Genomic DNA, 6,000 nt, shown 5'->3' with positions numbered 1-6,000 from the left:
CTAAAGAACCAGGCTCAAATCTGGCCTCAGACACTTCCTACCTATGTTACCCTGAGCAAGTCACTTATCCCCTATTACCCAGCTCTTACCGTTCTTCTGCATTGGAACCAATAAAAAAATATTGATTCTGAGACAGAAGGGAAGGTTATAAAAACATATTAAAATGTTCTAAATTCCTCTTGATTAAAGAAATGCAAGGTAAAACAATTCTGAGGTACCACCTCATGCCTATCAGATTGATCAATATGATAGTTAAGGAAAATGATAAATTTTGGAGGGGATGTGGCAAAATTGTAACACATGCATTAGGGTGGAATCGGAACTTAGCCATCATTCTGGAGGGCAATTTTGAATTATGCTGAAAGGGAAATAATGCATACCTTTTGATACAATAATATCACCAATGTATCTGTATCCTGAAGAGATAAAGTGGGGGGGGGGGAGCTTTCCTTGCACAAAAAATATTTATTATTATATATATTATTATTATATAATATGTTATATTATATAATATAAAATATTATAGCTGCTGTTTTTGTAGTCACAAAGAAATAGAAATTAAAGGGATGTCCATGTACTGTGGTATATGATGGTGATGTAATACTATTGTACTCTAAGGAATGATGAACAGGATGATTTAAAAAAGAAAATGAAAGAAAAAGAAATGATAATGGAAACCTAGTTTAATATTCCAGAACCACAAGGTCAGATAAACATTTTAAAAGTACGCCAATCACCTCTTGAAAGAGATTCCAAAAGCTTAACTCGCAGTGAATATTATATCCAAATTCCAAAATCATCAGGTCAATGAGAAAATATTTCCAACAGCCAAAAAGAAATCATTTAAATATCATGGAGACATAGTCAAGATAACACAAGATTTAGCATCTTCTATATTAAAGGATCAGAGGGCCTAGAATATGATATTCCATGGGACAAAAGAACTAGACTTTCAACCAAGAGTCATTAAGCAAAACTGAGCATAATACTTTATCAGGAAAAATGGGTATTCAATGAAATAGAGGACTTTCAATGCTTCCTGATGAAAAGAGCAGAGCTGAATGGAAAAGTGGGCTCAAATACAAAACTGAAAAGAGGGGGAAAAGGGTAAACTAGAGATCTCAAAAGCCATTCCATGAGGTTAAACTGTGCACATACCTCTGCAGGAAGATGGTTTTCATAACTCTTAAGATCATTATCGTTACTAGGGCAGGTAGAAGGAGTTTACACAGGCAGAATGTAAGGGTGTAAGTGAAATAGAAAGGGATGATATAAAAAATAAATTAAGACATGAGAAAGACAAATGCATTGGTTGAGGAGGCAGGGAAAAATAGAATGGAGAAAATTGAAAGAGCAGACGAAAGGCTTGGTTTGGGGAAAAGGGAAAACCTCCTCATTCCTTCCCTACCAGTGACTTCAAAATTTCTCTGAGTAGTGTAGCTTGTGGGTGAAAAGGTGAGAATAACAAAAAAAATAAAAAATCAACATCCTCAACCTCATGAAAATCAAAGGTGAATATTTGAGTCTCTTCTTTAGACACGCCATCATGGGTTGATATTGCCATGGAGTTTGTGTCAGGAAGGGTTATTGATAGGTAGCGGGAGAAGTCCCATTTCCTGAGGGAGATATCTGGTATAAACTACAAGCCAAACATGATTTCACTCTCAATTCTGAAAATATTAGAAGTCAGGGCTGTCGACCTTCACCTTTCCCAAACCCCACAGAAACTTGTTCTTACTCTCCCTCGTCTACCAGAGCTTCTTTTCCCCCAACTTAGAGGCATGTAGACCAGGAAACCAGATTTATACCTGAAGGTTTTCTCCTAGAAGAAACTGTTGGCATGATCCTCGGCAAGATGGTCCCCACTCCACCCTCCACCTCTTTACCCAGGATCAGAACAAATTCTTTCCAGAATTCCTGACAGAAAGAATCCAAGAGCAGAACAAAATCCAGCAAGAAAGTGATTCAGCAGGGACCTCCCCACACATACACACAAACCCAACTGCTTAAAACACAGGAATCTGGACTTTGCTTAAATTTCTATGAAAACTCATGTCTTCTGGTCAGGTGTCCCACTCACTCCCCCGCTGGGCTGCCTCAGGCAAATATACACTCCACACAAGCATAGTAATGGCACTGTGGTACTTGATATCTACATGGTTGTAGATGTTCTCCAATACATACAACCAACACAATAAACATCAACAACAATTTATACTAAAAGAGGAATCTTCCAGAAAGACAATTTAATGTAAGTCTGCTCTAGCACTAAACACATTATTATCACTCCTAAAGAGAATCAAGTTGGACTTTCCAGTAAAGGAGGTAATCAAACCAAAACATATTATTTCCTAAACAGAGATGAGCTCTCAAGTTATGTGGTTCCACTGGAAAGAATAGTCACTTTACTTATCTCATGGAAATTGTTTCTAACAATATCAAAATGTCATTTGGATTCAATGAGTGTAAAATTCTTGAGGTACATTAAGGAAGAATAGAATAGGTTGAAATAAACTGGCAAAAAAGGTGATCTTCTCCAGGCGACACTCGTGAACCTAAGGACACCAAGGAAAAAAAGTCAGGCTACTTAAGAAATGGACCATTTTCCTGAAGTCAAAGATTAAGAAGGACATATTTAGAGCAATTAAGAACAATTAACAATGTGATAGCAATTAACAATGTGATAGCAGACTTAATATGTTTTAAAAAGGGAGTGGCGGTGTAGCTGGGTGTGCCAGTGGGTAGAGAACCAGGCCCAGAGACCAGAGGTCCTAGGTTCAAATCTAGCCTCAGACACTTCCTAGCTGTATGACCCTGGGCAAGTCTCTTACCCTCCCCCCCTTACCTAGTCCTTACCTAGCCCTTACCACTCTTCTGCCTTGGAAGCAATACATAGTATTAATTCTAAAGTGGAAGGTAAGGGTTTAAAAAAAAACTTCAGCATTATAAAATGTACCAAAATGGATCTAGTATGTATCTAAATAAAAACCCATACAGTGTTATAGTGGTAAGCACTTCTTGCCAATGGCAGAAAAAAGAGTGAAAGAGGTTCTTAGTATGCATAATAAAAAATAAATGAACACAGATTAGAAGTTGAAAAAAACCTTTTAAAACAAATAGCAATATTAAAGGTTGGCAATGAGTTGAGTATGGGCTACTAGATTTGTCAAATGGAACCCAAAAAATGGCTTACTTCCAGACAGGGCCTCTTGTAATAATCAAAATACTTGAGGCCATAAACTGTAGTGATTAAATAGTGGAAGACTTAAATTGTAGTAGATATAAGAGTGTATGAGTAAATTGTGACCACAGGAAATATGTTTTCACTACAGTGTTTTGTTTTTAAATCAAATATAAGGTGGTCGCCCGGGAAATATGCCCAATTATTTAAATATACCAAAATCAGCTGGGTTTTATAGAGATTTTAATTAATACAAATGAGGAGTTAAAGAAAAGGAGAGAAAGAGAGAAAAAGGGGAATAATGAGAAAAGGATAGGCCAGCCCAGGCCAGCCCTGGCCAACCCAGGCCTAAGCCCTTAAGAGGAAGATCAGTCAGTCCTTAATCATTCACCACAAGATCTGTCCAAGCAAGGATTCTAGTCACACCAGGCCAGCATCATCTCAGCTGCCTCCACCAGCTCAATCCTCAATATGAATGCACCATCTGAATGAATCTGAGCTCCTATTTAAAGGGCATTTTCTCCTATGTCACCTCCCCTAAGTCCTTATATCTACCAATCACAGTAGACATTTTTCAAAGGACAGACCATTCTTAGTTCACACCTGAGTAGACTAATCTTTTTGAGTAATTCACACCTGAGTAGACTAGAATCTCTGAGTAAGTTTTCACCTCTTTGCTCCTTGTAAGTTCACAAGTTGTCTGACCTTTATAGGTACTTAGCACCCTTTTGTCCCAATTATTCAATGAACCCAAAATAGTCATAGCTTAAGAACATTTGTCCTACTCTAAGTATGGGTTTAAGCATCTTTCATTGCTCAGCAAGGAGTTTACAACTTTATCTCCCCCTAGGGCAGACTTAAGTAGGGGTGCAGTAGAGGTCTCACATTCCTGATCTAAGTAGCTTCACTGCCCAAATGGAGAATTGGTCCCAATGGGGAATGGTCCCAATGGGGAATTTTCAAGGTTCACAATCCTAACCTTATGAAGTAGGGTCTGAGAACTTTTAAGGTTCACACTCTGAAACTACCAAGATCCACAAACATAGTAAAAAAAGGTCTTCCATATATAACATCTTCATGCATTCAAATAATATGTCAGAAAAGAAGCATCAAACAAATGCTGAGTGATATAGATTTATTTAGAGATGTGAAAGGACTTTTCCTTGAAATTCCAGATTAGGTTAATGAAAAGATTTTCCTTAAGGACATGAGATTTACTGATCAGTTTGGATTTTGGAATAAAGTGGTAAAAAAAAAAAACAAAGCATGCGCAATCTATCACTGTAGATTACAGTCACTCAGTATCCACTGGATACTTACTTATATAAGCTTGTAACTGGAATTATACAGCAGAAGATTACCATCCTTTATTCACCAAGGGGCAATAAATCCCAGACTACAAACACAAATCCTACATTTCCTTCAGAATTCAACAAATTCTAACGGAAATGGAATAGCATTACAAAAGTAGATGTTGCTTACCCACAATTTCCTCATGATCTGTTCACTGAAAAGAAAAATATTTAATAAAAACAAGATAATTATGATAAGATAAATATTTAATAAAAATGAATAAAAGAATCATTTAATTCATTAAGCCACTAAATACTCAATGTCTAAAACATTTAGGATGAAAACCTTTCAAAATATAAAGTTGTAGCAGAAGACATTAAAATCACATTTCAGAGACTCCTTAAGTCAGTTGCAATAGGCAGTGCTTTTATTTGTTCTGCAAAGAATTGGATATAATAACAAAATAATTCTATCTGAATTCTATCCAAAAATTAGAACAAAATACTTTGGATAGTTGCTATACCTTTAAGAAAAAGGTAGAAAACCTGGAGATTGAAATTGACAGAAGGAATCTATGTGAGACATTTAGAGGAAGTCTGTGAGAGACTTGATGGTGTCAACTAGAAAAAACTCAGAACTATAAAATAGTCAAAATCACTCTTTAATCAAGGGAAAAGGGGTTTGCCCTACTAATAAGACAAGAGAGCTGCTTCCCATGACTGCACAGAGTCAAGACGTCCTGGTCACTAGCCCCTGGGAGTGCCACTGACTCAGGATGGACTCCGGGGAACAAAAGAACTTGGGGAACCTCTAGACCCTTTGGGAAATCCAGGGGCAGGGAAAGATGATTGACATCACTATGGCTACAAGGAAAATGGGAGTGTTCAAACTACACTGACAAGATACAATCATAGCTAGAAGCTAGGGTGTGTGACAAGGAAATCACTTAAAAGACTGATATATATTAATTTAAGGTCGCCAAGGAATTCAAATATGTAATTCCTTCATGAAAACTCAAGTCAGCAGTCAACATTTTATGCGGTTTAATTACAAACAGGGGGAAGAAAGGTATTAGAGAGAGAGAGAGAAAAGGGAGAGAAGGGAATAGGGCTTAAATACCCCCTCTGTTTAGGCTGGGCCAAAAGGCCCAAGCCCTTCGATAGCTGAGGCAAGAAAAAGAGATCAGTCCCTATCACTCACGTGACCAAAATGGAGAAACAGTCTCAGGGGCCTCCAGCTTCCTTCAGAGCAAGCTTCTCAGAGCACAACCTCTCAGAGCAAAACCTCTCCAACCACCCCTCAGTCCTCAGACCCCTCTATCTTTAAGGAAACCATCCAAGTTCCCTCCCCTCAGTTCTCACATCTACCAATCACTGTCCATGGCTTCCCTGTGCCAATGGTGGCTCTAGCTTAACCCAGGACCACCCAGAGGTCTGTGGCTTTCCACATGTCTGTTGAAGGTCATATTCTCAAATAAATAAATCTTGATCCTCTGCTGCAGCCCTTCCTAAATCCTGTTACCCTGA

Source organism: Monodelphis domestica, chromosome X, assembly GCF_027887165.1.
Source record: "Monodelphis domestica isolate mMonDom1 chromosome X, mMonDom1.pri, whole genome shotgun sequence".
Classification (NCBI taxonomy): domain Eukaryota; kingdom Metazoa; phylum Chordata; class Mammalia; order Didelphimorphia; family Didelphidae; genus Monodelphis; species Monodelphis domestica.
This window is presented reverse-complemented; position numbering follows the sequence as displayed.